General features: G+C 41.3%; 1 protein-coding gene across 2 annotated transcripts in view; it reads right to left on the bottom strand.

Annotated features, from left to right (window-relative positions):
* The window catches only part of def6 (DEF6 guanine nucleotide exchange factor), a 74,143-nt gene that overhangs the window by 35,971 nt on the left and 22,988 nt on the right, over positions 1-15,184 (bottom strand). The gene's annotated exons all lie outside the window — the stretch shown is intronic.

Below are 15,184 nucleotides of genomic sequence, written 5' to 3'. Positions count from 1 at the left end.
TTGTCATTGTTTTTGTTTTGCCTGTACTTGCAGTTTAGGTGTTTAATAGGTGTTATGTCCTTTCTAGGAATATTCTAGGTTCTCCAAGAAATGTTATGGTATGCTTCAATTGGAAGTCACAACAAAGTCACCTGGGAGAACCCAGCCTACCTAAAACATTTTAAGAATCTCCATGCCAACTCTATGGTAACTTTTGGCAGATATTGTTCATTTTAAATGGGTTGATTTTTATTCCTGGTTTACCCTTTCCACTTTAAGTTCAGGGTCATATCTCCTGTGGATACAAGGGTTGTACTGTATTTTGGGTGTTCAAATACCCAGCAGGGAAAAGGGAAAGTTACCTGAGAAAGGAAGGAACTAACTTTAGCACTGATACGGATGAGAAAGTGAGAGTAGCCTTTTGCTAAAATTAGTCCTGTGTTAAGATTAGTTTGATGTATATGGTAACATTGCAGACATACAAATCAGAAGCATAGCTGTCAATAACCATCTAATACAACTCATTCAATAGTTCAGAAACAGTAGACCTGGTACATTGTAATGCTTTCCAATTTGATAAGTGGCATTTTGATGCTTCAAGTATTTCATATCACAGCAAAAAGATAACATCCAATACTGCAAAGGCATCCCAGTGTACTCCCAAGCTTACTTCTTGTCTCCACACCTCAACACAAAAAATTACTATCTTCTGTAAACAAAGTATGGACTAAAGAATGTATTAAGTTATCTAAACTTGCAGCCAAATCATAAAAAATGTTTACTTGGAAGCAAGGTCTACCAGTTCTACGTTGACTTACTATGAAGCTCGCATGAAGGACTCAAACATTCAGTGCAGGACAAGGTCAGCTGTATCTTTTAAATTTACATATCAGCAATACTAAAATGGAAGAGAATTTCCTTCAGTGTAAATGCAAGAGATACAGGTGACCCTGCTTGCATTAAATGTCCCAGTTCTGCTGTAATACTCCATAACATAAAAAGGGGGCAAACACAAAATAAAATAGTGATTCCCCCTCCAAAATTAAGCTGTGTTTCACTAGCATCATCTGTCATCTTTCACGTCCAAACCATAACAATGCCATTGTCGAGTACTCAGCTGATGGCGGGTAAATAAACTCCAAACAATGCAAAAGTCTGTCCTTTGTTCTGGAATGAAGCAGTTCCAATATTGATATCTGTCCCAACTGTATAGATGTGCTGCTTGTTGCAGAGGGATGAACTGCCACAAATAACTTGAGCTTGAATTGGCATAATAGGAAAAGTTTGCTCAAAGATCAAGCTGGATCTTCCAGAAGGTTAAGGGAATTAGTTAGGGAATTAGTGGGAAGAGCCTAGCCTGCATCTGTATTGTAGATTGAAAGCAGTTTATTTGGAATCCCCTTTCTTGTAATTTGAAACCATTGGCTTGTGTTCTATCTTCTAACAGTACAAAACATTTTCCATATGACTGCAAGTATAGTCAAAGTTGACTATTATATCACGCTTACCTTTCTCTTCTCTGTATTTAAATCCCTAAGCAGTCGTCATAGGATTGGCTTCTAAACTCTTCATCAACTTGTTTTTGGACCTGTTTCAGCATGTCAATTCTTATGCTGTGGCACCCAAAGCTGGACATAACAATGCAGGGAAGATATGACCAAAGCAGAATAAATTGGCTCACAACTATAATTTCCCCTACTTTGGACACTATAGCACTCTATAGCTGTTTTGAGGCCCCTTCCACACAGCTGAATAAAATCCAACATTTTCTGCTTTGAACTGGAACATATGACAGTGTGGACTCAGATAACCCAGTTCAAAGCAAATATTGTGGGATTTTCTGCCTTGATATTCTGGGTTATATGGCTGTGTGGAAGGGCCCTCCTTTGAGACAGATAATGTGGGGTATAATGGCAGTGTAGAAGGGGCTTTAGTTTGGTGTAATTTGCACATTCAAAACATTTATAATAATATTGAAAAAAAAACAGGGTTAGGACAAAATCCTGTAGCATTCCATTTATCACTCCTTTCTGGAATGATGATGAATCACTGATGAAACCTTTGGATTCAGTCTGTCAACCAGTAACAAATCCACCTACTGGTACTATTGTCTAGCTCACATTTTAGCAGCTCTTCATCATGACTATCATAGAGTATTTTATCAAGGGCATTGCCGAAATCAAGATAGATTACACCCATAGCCTTCCTTAGTCTGTCAAGCTGATATCAGAAAGAGGCAAAAACACAGAGAGAGGTAAGATAAGCCTGCTATTACCTGTTTTTGACCCACTCATGCTGGATCTTCATAATCACAAACACATTATTTACTTAACTGTTCTAGGATATATGTCAAGCAGACCACTAGTAGTTGCCCAGGCTCACTCTTTTTTTTTTTTTGCCATTCTGAAGATGGAAGCAATATTTACTCTGCTCCAATCTGCAAGGATGTTACCTCTTCTCCAAAAATTCTCCAAGCTTATAATAAACAAAGGCTCTGAAACCAAATCCACAAGTTCCTTGAGTTCCCTGATGTAGTTCATCCAGCACTGGAGATGTTAACCCATTTCAAGTACTTTGGAATTTCTGTACGATGTCTTTGCCTATTTTAGGCTACAACTCTCTTTGCTGCTATCACTATTTTCATTTTATGATGATGATGATGATGATGATAATGAATTACCCATCTCTCTTTGTGGCTCGAGGTGGGGCAAGGGAGAGTTAAAACAGAGAGATAAGATACAACTTTTTGGGTGAAGCCAGAGGCAAGCAGTTATTAAGCAATTCCATTGCCCCTCTATCACCAGCATTTTGCCATCTTATTCATGCAGCACACTAACCCTTTCTTCACTTTTCCACTTCCAATGAACATAGCTGAAACCCCTTTTTAATTTTTAAATTCTCTTGCAAGCCTTACCTCATTCTGCACTAAAGCCTTCTCCATATGAATACTTTCTACTTGTCTGTACTGTTCTCTGTTGATTTGCCCCTCCTTCCATTGCTTATATCTTCATTTTCAACCTCAACTAATCAAAAAGCTCCTTATTCATTCACCTGGCTTCTTTAGATGCTTTCCGTATTGCTTTCTTACTTGAATTGTTTGGAATTGGGCAACTAGATGGAGCCATGACATTTAAAATGAAATATAGCTTTCTTGCAGAACACATCTCCTGTCTCTCAGCTAATCCAACCCTTCATGCATCAATGGCAGATTGACTAAAGTCAGAATCATCCAAGCCATAATATTTCTCATTACCACGACTTGTTGTGAAAACTGAACATTGAAAAACAAGTGGTGCTGGAAGAGAGTTCTACAGATACCGGTCTAAAAGGTAAAATGAATGGGTCCTAGGGGAAATCAGGCCAAGGCAGCTAAACTATGGCTCTCACAATTTGAACATGTGATGATATAACCTGACTATCTGGAAAAGACAAAAAAATCTCTGGGAAGCAGAAAAAGAGGAAGATGGTGAGCCGATTCAATCAAGAAAACCAGTGACTTGAGTTTTTAAACACCTGAGGTCTCTCTGGGCCCTTCCCCACAGTCATATAACACAGAATATCAAAGCAGATAACCCACAATGTCTGTTTTGAACTGGGTTATCTGAGTCCATGCTGCCATATAATCCAGTTCAATGTGGATTTTATACGGATGTGTGAAAGGGGCCTTATTCATAGGGTCAAAGTTGACTTGAGAGCAAATAATATCATTTCCAATGACTGCAACGTCTACAATTACTTAGGGTGAAGGCAGACATAACATTTCACACTGCAACTGCTGTGAAAGCAATTTTGAAGAATTCAGTTCAAACACATATTTTTTCTCCAGGAGTTTGTTTGAGGGAAGGGGGCATTTTTACAATCACCTGGAGTAAAAAACAACTGCGCAAAGTGCTGATTAACTAATCAAAAATCCATTTCCCATTCAATTTCCAGAGCAATCTTTTTAAAAATACAAAAACAAGCAGTTTATGGTAAAGGTGGGAGGGAGTGGGATGAAGGTTTGCATTTGATTCACTGGTATGCATACCATAAAACAGTTCCTGCCTCATCATGTTTGCCATTACTTTTCAGACTGTTGCAATCTTCATCCTTGATCACTCCTAAGTTTCCTGGTGATTTCTCATTACTCAGATGTTGTTGCCAAAATGGCACATTTCACCACTACTTTCTTTTTCTGTTCTCTCTCTCATACAACACCATGGCACAAGCTGCTTTCCATCTTCTTTTCTTTGGTGAAGGGAAGCCAAGCTGGGTTTTGGGTGACCAAAGCAAATCAAACTGAAATTCCCAGCTAAGTATTTCCTATTGGCATGTACAAGCGATTAATCCCCTTTTGCAGCTCAGTTAGCAAAAGGTTCTTGCAGGACATAAACATTCCTCCATGCCTAATGTAATCAAGCATCACTGTATACTTGATGAATTGGCCATTCAGAGCCCTCAGAAGTAAAAGACACTATATCCACTGTAAAAATTCAAGGAAAAAGCCTGCCACACGTTGTTAATCGATTCCAGGACAACTGCACTTTTGTTTATGGCTGGGAAGCATCCTTACAGGACCACCTTTGTGCACCTCCAAGTCTCTTTTTCTCAGAAACTGTGCTAGCATTGTTATGGTTGAGCCTTATGGCTCCGATACTGGGAGACGTGGTCGTAAAACTCCTCGGGAGTCAGACTCTCTTGAGGAGCGAGAAAGGAAACGGCTGCGGGACTTATTTGCAGAACCAACTGACGAAGACTCCTTTGAGGGTTTTACCGAGGGAACGGAGGAAGAGATGGTTAGCTCAGAGGAGGATGACATGGAATGGACTCGTGTGAGAGAGGATTTGGGTACCACTGGCAATGATAGTATGGGAGGCGATTGGCAGGTTTCAGGATTAGACCCGTGGACAAGCTGGAGGGATGGAACAGGATCCACAGCTGGGGATGCTGTGGGGCGTAGTCAAAGGTGTTTTAGCTCTGATGAGGATGATGATGATGAGGCACCTGGAATTAGGGTAACAGCTGACAGCGATGAGGAGTTGTAACTGGCATAAAATGGGGTTTAGAATCCAGGGCTAATTGCGTTGGGCAAGGTAATCTGGACGAACGCTTGGGCTCTTGTTGGGAACTTCCTGAAGATGGGTGTGATTCGTTTGCTGAATACGTAAGTTACCAAGGACACTGGGCATAGACGGCGGGAGGAACTGTGTGGGCTTTTCCTGTGCAACTTGTGCTTAATCTTAATAGCTTGGACCTCAGTCGTCTTTTTGACGGACACTAATTGCCTACTCTGGACTGACTGACTGACTGACTGACTGACTACGACCTCGGACTATCCCTTCTGTGGCTATCGGTGGAACTGGTGATCTGAAGACTTCTGTACCTGGCTTTCGACCTTGGACCGGATTGAGACCCCGCTGACCGCTGCTGCCCTGATTGATGTGTTTGAACCCGGAGTTCGCTCGCTGCTCGGAGGAGTAACATCTTTGTTACTCAATCACAGCTGTTGGGTAGCAGAGAGGAATCTGCTGCCAGTTATTTGTGTTTCTTTGAATCTTGTTTACCAGCTTTTGTTTGTTTATAGTGCCAGGCTGAAGTAAGCATTTTTGGTTTAACCCGGATTAAACTCCAGTTTAATCCGGTTTATTTTTTGAAACGTTTTTTCAGTTTCTTTTTCTCTAAAGGCAAGTGTTTGCCTAGCCCTTTGTCTTTTACGGGCGTTTTTGGTTCTGTAACTTTAATAAACTGTGTTGAATCTTATCTGGTGGCGTTCTGTCTGTGACAGATTGCCCAACGCCAGAAAAAAGTTTTCTAGTTAGGTAATTACGTCAAGAAGACGATGGAGGAGCTTAAGGCTCGGTTTGACCAGCTGCAGGCTGCATTTTACGCTGCACAAGCAGCACAGCCGGCTAAAGGACATGTTATGACTCCCGAACGTTTTGATGGGTCTCGAAACAAGCCGCCCACTTTTTTGGCGCAAATTGAACTTTATTTTTCCCAGATTAGCGCACAGGCTTTTCCTACGGACACCAGTAAGGTGGCATTTATTTTGAGTTTATTGACCGGTCCTGCGGGACAATGGGCCACTAATTTGATTTTGGGAAATGACCCAGTCAAGGACAATTTAAATGATTTCAAGAAATTATTAACTGACACTTTTGGTGATCCTCTCCGTATGGAGAATGCTAGCTGGGCTCTTTATCGGTTAAAACAGGGAAAGGGGTCTGTTTTGGATTATTTAAACAAGTTTAACTCTTATCGTCATCAACTGGACTGGGGGGAGAACGCGTTTATGCTCCTGTTTATTGCTGGCTTGAATGATTATCTCCAGGATGAATTGGCGTGTTTAGAGCCGGCAGGAGACTGGGATGCTTTAGTAGCTAAAGTATTGCGTTTGGACGCCCGGTTTGAATCTCGCAAACAGTCTAGGGCAATGTATGCGCCATCTGTATCTGCGCCTAGGGCACCTGTGACAAAAGGGGAGGAACCTATGGAACTCGGGGTGTTTAGAAAACTGTCTATGGCAGAAAAAGACCGTAGGAGACAATTGGGATTGTGTTTGTATTGCGGGAATACTGGGCATTTTGCCAGGAATTGTAATGTTAAGCCTTCTCAGCTTTCGGGAAAAGGCCAGCCCTAGTGCGACGTGAGTCCAACGCATTAGGGCTTTTAAAGCAGTCACTTGAGGGGAAGAAACATGTCTTTGTACACATTTCTTTATCTGTTGGGGGAAAAGAACTTGCTTCTACTCTGGCACTGCTGGACTCAGGGGCTACGGTCTCATATGTGGATGTTGGGTTTGCAAGGAAGCATGGGCTTCCTACAGTACGTAAAGCATGCGATATATGGGTGGAAGGAGCGGATGGGAAACTACTGGAGTCTGTGGTGGTTAACCGTGAGACCTCAGAAATAACGTGGGAGGTACAAGGAGTAACTGGAAAGTTTGTGTGGGACATTACACGGTTACCAAGATATAATGTAATCCTGGGAATGGATTGGTTAACTTTAGTAAATCCTCAAGTGGATTGGGTGAAGCGTACTATAGCTTTTAAGAGGCAGGAATGTTTTGCTCTAAATCCTTCTCAGCTTGACATGGAGGGAGTGCCTGCTGAATATAGAGAATTTCAAGACGTGTTTTGTAAGAAGGAAGCGAATAAGTTGCCGCCTCATAGACCATACGATTGTGCCATTAGACTAGTTGAAGGTGCTAAGTTGCCAGCAGGAAGGTTATACGCTTTAACGGTACCAGAAAGACAAGCCCTGAGGGAATTTCTTGACGAGAACCTGGCTAAAGGGTTTATTCGCCCATCTAGCTCTCCAACTGCTGCACCTGTGTTCTTTGTAGCTAAAAAGACAGGGGAGCTCAGATTAGTATGTGACTACCGGGTTCTTAACAAACATACCATTCGTGATAGATATCCGCTACCTTTGATTTCGGAATTACTGTCGAGAGTGCAAGGGGCTAAGATCTTTACCAAACTTGACTTACGGGGGGCGTATAACTTGATTAGAATACGGGAAGGTGACGAATGGAAGACGGCATTTAACACGTGTTTCGGATGTCACGAGTTCCGTGTAATGCCTTTCGGACTTTGTAATGCTCCTGCTGTCTTTCAAAGATTCATAAATGATGTATTTAGAGACTTAATTGATCAATTTGTAGGGTTTTATTTGGACGATATATTAATTTTCTCTAAAGATGAAAGGGAACACCAGCAGCATGTTAAGCAGGTACTGCATCGTCTACGGGGTAATGGGCTTTTCGCTAAGGCTTCCAAATGTGTTTTTCACGTGCCTGAAGTTGAGTTCCTGGGACATGTAGTTTCGGGAAAGGAACTCAAAATGGACCCGCACAAAGTTGACGCAGTCAACTCGTGGCAAGAACTCAAGACTAAAAAAGATGTACAGCGGTTCTTGGGATTTGCTAACTATTACCGAGAGTTTATCCCAAACTTTGCCAAACTCACTGTACCTTTAACACAACTTTTGCGTAAGAAACAACCATTTGTGTGGGGACGGGAGGCTCACGATGCGTTTTTACAGTTGAAGTCTAGCTTCCAGGCAGACAATATACTAATTCATCCAGACATTGACAAGCCGTTCATAGTAGAAGCAGATGCTTCTAGTTATGCGTTGGGGGCTGTATTATCACAAAGGGATTCATCAGGGACTTTGCGTCCCTGTGGATTTTACTCTCGGCAACTAACACCTTTTGAACAAAATTATACCATCTGGGAAAAGGAATTGTTAGCTATCAAGGTGGCTTTTGAGGTGTGGCGGCACTGGTTAGAGGGCGCACGGCATCAAATTGTGGTCAGATCTGACCACAAGAATTTGGAACATTTACAAACTGCCAAAAAATTGAATCAACGCCAGATTCGATGGGCTTTGTTTTTCTCTAGGTTCAATTTTAAAGTTCAGTTTGTGGAAGGGAAGGTAAACTTGCGGGCAGATGCATTATCTCGCAAGCCTGAGTTTAAAACCTGTGAACAGACAGTGTGCCAGACAATTTTGCCTACTACCTCTTTATGTGTGGTGGAGAACGAGGCTGGGTTACATGCCCAAATCCTAGAGGCTCAGAAGGATGATAACTGGACTTAAGAGCAGATCATACTACTGTCGGTAGGGAATCGCACTATGCTGCCTCATTTACAAGACCAAGAGGGGGTATTGGTACGAAATGGACAGGTTTATGTACCGGCGGATGCACTCAGGTTGGAAATTATTAGGGCACATCATGATGAACCCATGGCTGGGCATTTTGGCAGGTTTAAGACCGTACAACTCATTACTAGAAACTATTGGTGGCCAAAAATGCGACAGGACATTCTCCGTTTTTGTGATAGCTGCGCCGTTTGTCAGCAAAGTAAGACGCCTGTCGGGCGCCCTAGGGGTTTATTATCTTCCTTGCCTGTTCCTGAGAGACCATGGCAGATTATTTCCATGGATTTCATTTCTGATTTGCCTAGGTCTGGGGGTTATACATGTATTTGGGTGGTGGTGGATTTATTTTCTAAAATGGCTCATTTTATACCATGTTCGACAATTCCAGCAGCTCCTACATTGGCTTTATTATTTACCAAACATATTTTCCGTTTACATGGAGCTCCCGAGGTTATTATTTCTGACAGAGCTCCGCAATTTGTGTCGCGTTTTTGGAGACATTTCCATGAGTGTTTGGGAACCAAATTGAATGTCTCTTCTGCTTTTCATCCACAAACAGATGGTCAATCTGAGAGAGTTAATGGGTTGTTGGAGCAGTATTTACGTTGTTTCTGTCTGGAACAACCTAGTGCTTGGGTAAAATGGCTGTCGGTGGCTGAATTTGCCTATAACAACGCTGTACATACATCTAGTCAACACACCCCATTCGAGTTAACTTATGGCTTTCATCCGCGGGGAGGGGTGGCGCCGTCAACCAATGTGGTTTCCTCGGACCCGGTGTACCGTTCCTCTGAAATGGCTGCCTTACATGATGTTGCTCGTCGGTTGTTATTAGAAGCTAAGGCAGTGCAAAAGACTCAAGCCGACCGTCATAGACAAGCCGGGGAAGAGTTGAAGGAAGGGGATATGGTTTGGTTATCTTCTAAATATATTAAACAAGCTGGGGGAAAGTTTGCGCCACGGTATTTGGGACCTTTTCCCATTGCCAAAAAGATTTCTTCTGTGGCTTTTAGATTGCGTTTGCCTTCTTCTTTTAAGATTCATCCTGTCTTTCACCGTTCTTTGTTGAAGTTAGATACTTCTGGGCGCCGTAACACTGTAGCTGAAGAGATCACTGCTGTGTCTCCACCTTTGGAGGAGGAGGCCTTTGTGAGAGGGGATAGTGTTATGGTTGAGCCTTATGGCTCCGATACTGGGAGACGTGGTCGTAAAACTCCTCGGGAGTCAGACTCTCTTGAGGAGCGAGAAAGGAAACGGCTGCGGGACTTATTTGCAGAACCAACTGACGAAGACTCCTTTGAGGGTTTTACCGAGGGAATGGAGGAAGAGATGGTTAGCTCAGAGGAGGATGACATGGAATGGACTCGTGTGAGAGAGGATTTGGGTGCCACTGGCAATGATAGTATGGGAGGCGATTGGCAGGTTTCAGGATTAGACCCGTGGACAAGCTGGAGGGATGGAACAGGATCCACAGCTGGGGATGCTGTGGGGCGTAGTCAAAGGTGTTTTAGCTCTGCTGAGGATGATGATGATGAGGCACCTGGAATTAGGGTAACAGCTGACAGCGATGAGGAGTTGTAACTGGCATAAAATGGGATTTAGAATCCAGGGCTAATTGCGTTGGGCAAGGTAATCTGGACGAACGCTTGGGCTCTTGTTGGGAACTTCCTGAAGACGGGTGTGATTCGTTTGCTGAATACGTAAGTTACCAAGGACACTGGGCATAGACGGCGGGAGGAACTGTGTGGGCTTTTCCTGTGCAACTTGTGCTTAATCTTAATAGCTTGGACCTCCGTCGTCTTTTTGACGGACACTAATTGCCTACTCTGGACTGACTGACTGACTGACTGACTGACTACGACCTCGGACTATCCCTTCTGTGGCTATCGGTGGAACTGGTGATCTGAAGACTTCTGTACCTGGCTTTCGACCTCGGACCGGATTGAGACCCCGCTGACCGCTGCTGCCCTGATTGATGTGTTTGAACCCGGAGTTCGCTCGCTGCTCGGAGGAGTAACATCTTTGTTCCTCAATCACAGCTGTTGGGTAGCAGAGAGGAATCTGCTGCCAGTTATTTGTGTTTCTTTGAATCTTGTTTACCAGCTTTTGTTTGTTTATAGTGCCAGGCTGAAGTAAGCATTTTTGGTTTAACCCGGATTAAACTCCAGTTTAATCCGGTTTATTTTTTGAAACGTTTTTTCAGTTTCTTTTTCTCTAAAGGCAAGTGTTTGCCTAGCCCTTTGTCTTTTACGGGCGTTTTTGGTTCTGTAACTTTAATAAACTGTGTTGAATCTTATCTGGTGGCGTTCTGTCTGTGACAAGCATACCCAACTGTTCCTGCATTTAAGTATTCTACAATATTTCTTTCAGTGTGTTACAAGCTCTTGGTAGAAGATATTCTGTACCTTGGATTGTTACCTGCTTTCCCTGTGTTTAGATACCACTCCTTTTGTCTTGTGTTTAGTAGAAAGATAGGTAATGATTTTCCTTTCCCTCTTTCCATAAGTTAGCACTGAGGTACGTGTGGTCCTTAAGAGCTTGTTGAGTTCCAAAATTTATGCTTCCTTGTCACTGGCTATGCTGGCTAGGGCTGACATGCAAGGGCCACATGTTACGAGGAGGGCAACATGTTCCCCATCCCTAGCTTATTTCTCTGACCATTCCTAATTTCGCTGCACCTCTCTCTTCTCTTCCCTTCCCCTTTGAAGTCAAAGTGATATTGGCCAGCTGTATTGTTAAAGCTTAAAGCTCTCTTCCCTTGTTTTATCCCATTCCCAAGAATTCTCACATTCAACCATTCAGTTGCTGGCTGGGATCCTGCATCATCAGACGTAGCCAGGACAAGAGAGCGCTATGTCATAGCTACATATCCTGATCCTGTAAAACACATCTTCAGTTGATGTGGTTGCTATCATAGAGTTGGAAGAGACTACATGGGCCATCCAGTCCAACCCCCTGCCATGCAGGAAAAGAATAATCAAAACAGAATTCAATGGTAGCACAACCAATAATGTAACCTGCAATATTTACAAAGTTGTATGTCTGGCTTATCACATAACAAATACTGAAGAGGATGCCAAGTTGCTGTTTATTAGAATCTTTCAACAAACCTTTATTTTCTGGGAAACTCAACTTGACACATTTACGCTGCACCGCAAGTAGTTTACTAGGACACTCTTCTGCTCAGAGTAATTAATATTCTTGGCTTCTGTTTTTGTTTGTTTTGATTAGCATGTTAACTGGACCATGCTTGAGCAAAGCAATAACAGTCTAGCCCCTGGGAAGAAATTTCCACTGGCATAAGATCTGTGCTAAATCTCCCCTATCCTTGAACATTCATGTCCTGAAAGAGCTTCTTTCCTGAACACAGAAACAAAATCTACAGACATATTTAATGGCATATTTTAATCAAGGAACAATGTATGTCAGTACACTCAAAAAGTTTTAGAATCTTTAGGACATGGGAATTTCTTCCTGTATCATCTAAACAACCCTTTGATAACTCAAATGTAGGAATGCCAGCTCTACCCTAGGCACTGGGAAGAGCAAAGCATGCATGTGCAAAAATTTAGGGGATTGTTGAGAGCCTTTAAGTCATTTCTAACCTATGGCAGCCCCAAGGTGAACCTTTCATAGGGTTTCTTGGCAAGATATATTCAGTTTTCCTCTGCGGCTGAGAGAGAGAGTGATCTGCCGAAGGTCACACAGTGGTTTGGTGGCCAAGCAGGGATTCAAATCCCAGTCTCCATAATCCAATGATCAAACCACTATGCCACATTGGCTTTCAGTTAGGGGATTCAGAATATATATTTTTTAATTCCATTTATTGTATGAATGCATGAAGATACACCCGAGGGCTACTAACTGTCTGAAACTGATAACGGAAGAATTAAGAACTCAAACCTAGCTAATTTATTGTGGTATATCTATAATCAACTTGATTAAGTGAACTGTTGGCTATGAAAGACATAATAAAATTATTAGTTTTATAACTTCTGAAAACACTTGCTGTATGAGATTAGACAACTTTGCATAGGATTCAATTGTCAGGTAACAGAAAACTGAAATTTGATACAAACATACTCCCAATCAACCTAGTCAATGTACAAGTGTGAGAAAAAGTGAAGGAGTAAGTCAGAGAGAGAGAAAAGAAGACAGTCAGTCAGAGTTTAAATGGTAGGAGGTGAGAAGATGAGTAATATCGCCTCTGTGGTTTATGTTAAGCTCTGCCCAAGCCTGTCTGAACTATCAAATTAGAGGCTGATGCCAATGCTGCCACTCCTGACATCATTACTATCTTTTGTAAAGGAAAAAGTTAGTGGTGTTGAGAAAGCTACTTGTACTGGGGAGCAGCCAGAGGGTTGAAAGTCAGTTTTTAAATGTTATTCATTCTTGTTACTTATTTTAATGTTAGGAAAGCGGTTCATTACTGTTACTGGTGCTGCTAGATAGTAACTTGTTCCATTGTTTGTTTTCTTGTATTTTGTTAATTTTTATTTGGAAACAATGTAAATTCACTAACAGAATGAAACATATTTGGACATTATCTAGGTAAATGCACTTGGATGATCTGGTGTGATACCATCCCTACAAAGATTTTGACCTAGAGACAGAGCCAAGCCAATCAACTATCCCATTTTTCATTGTCACAGCAGTTGAAAAGATGTCTCCGTTTTTCAGTCTGCCTTCAACATGTCTTTCCAGATCTCATAGATTTTTCATCTACATTGGGAGAAAGTAGTGTGATGAATATTTATCTCTCTGTATTTTATTAAATATCAGTTCTGGCATTATATGATAAACCTAAATGTGAGGCAAACAGAAAGAAGCCAAATGGCACATAATCCAACTATGAAATTTGCTATTGCAAGGCATAGCGATGACCACTAATTTAAATTGTTTTAAATAGAATTAGGCAAATTCATGAAACATCATGTTATCAATGGCTACTTATCCCAGTGGGTATGTACAAATAACTGGGCAGCAGCAACAGAGAAAGAGAGTGAGAAAGATATTGTGAGTGAGTGAGTGAGTGAGTGAGAGATTCCCTTTCATTGTTTGCATTTGAGAGAAACAAAATGCTAGGCTTGATCCAACAAGGTTCTTGTGCTAATAATGTACAGAACATAGCTTTGCCTACAATTATAGGACACGAGGGGGTTTAGACAAGATGTGTAAAGGAAACTGGCTTCAGTAATAACTTGGACATGAAGGTTTCTTGTAGCTTGTTCCAGCAAGCTGAGATAGTTCCTTAGATCTTTGGCTTCCAAGAGCTTCCTAGAACATCCTTTGGGAGCTATTGTAGAGTTTTGTGTAAACTGTGACTTTTCTCCATCTTGTGCATATTCTATAATCTTTTGTCATGTCCTTCCCAACTACTTCCTACTTTTATCTAAATAGAAACACTCCAGACTTTCTTCACAGCTCTATAACATTATTTTTCAGAAGGAGAGTGCATGATATTCTAAGTACAGAAGCATCATAGATTTTCATAAAACCATTATAATATTAGTTCTAATTCTAAGCCCTTTCCTAAACACAGACACGTTCTAAAATGTCAATATCTCAACATTTCTGGGAGGTTCTCTCAATAGCTTTGTCTGAGCATCTATGACTTGGACAGCTATCCAGAAAAAACATTTTTTGTTTTAGTGTGATTTTTAAAAGTCATCCTCAATAAGTTCTCTTTAATAAACAACATTTAAAAAGCAATGTAATACAAAAATGAAGCTAAAATACAGAACTAGCCCATTTTTCAAGAAAATCTGGAATCTTGTTTGTGCCCTCAGCATCACCCATGAAATCTTAAGACAGCTGTCAACTACATGGGCCCTTCCTGAGACATCAACAATCTGAGCTTCATGGAAGCTTTCTTTAGTTTTGTATTTTATGTTGCATTTAAGAAAATCTAGTGTATTTTACAGCAATGTAGGGAGATAAAAGAACTTCAGACCATGAATATTCATGAGGCAGTGGTCTTAGCTAATTTCTCACATTTATTCATTCTTTAGTCGAATCTTTTCTCATTTTAAAGGTGTCCTTTTTGTAAGCATTTTTATTTCTTCATGCCTTTATGTGTCCTTCCCAACCCTTCTCTAGCCCTATAAAAACAATTTTATATGTTTGGTCTATTCTCGTAGCTGCTGGGTAAGTATTTGTTCTATGAGGTATTTATTTGGTTGATTTATTATGACCTCTGCTATTGAAGAGGTCATTTACTGGAAAGCAAAATAAAATACTCCTTTTAAAATTCAACATGGTCTTAGGCCCCTTCCACACAGATGTATACAATTTACATTGAACTGGATTATATGGCAGCATGGACTCAGATAATCCAGTTCAAAGCAGATATTGTGATTTATCTGCCTTGATATTCTGGGTTATATAGGTGGTTGGAGGGGTCCACACAGTCATATAACCCAGAATATCGAGGCAGAAAATCCCACAATATCTGCTTTGAACTGGGTTACTTGAGTCCACACTGCCTTATGTTCCAGTTCAAATCAGATAATGTGGGATAATATTCAGCTGTGTGGAAGGAGCCTTAGTGGAATAAGTTCTT

Source organism: Anolis carolinensis, chromosome 4 (genome assembly GCF_035594765.1).
Source record: "Anolis carolinensis isolate JA03-04 chromosome 4, rAnoCar3.1.pri, whole genome shotgun sequence".
NCBI lineage: Eukaryota > Metazoa > Chordata > Lepidosauria > Squamata > Dactyloidae > Anolis > Anolis carolinensis.
The sequence above is the reverse complement of the archived record's forward strand: the minus strand, read 5'-3'. Positions and strand labels throughout refer to the sequence as shown.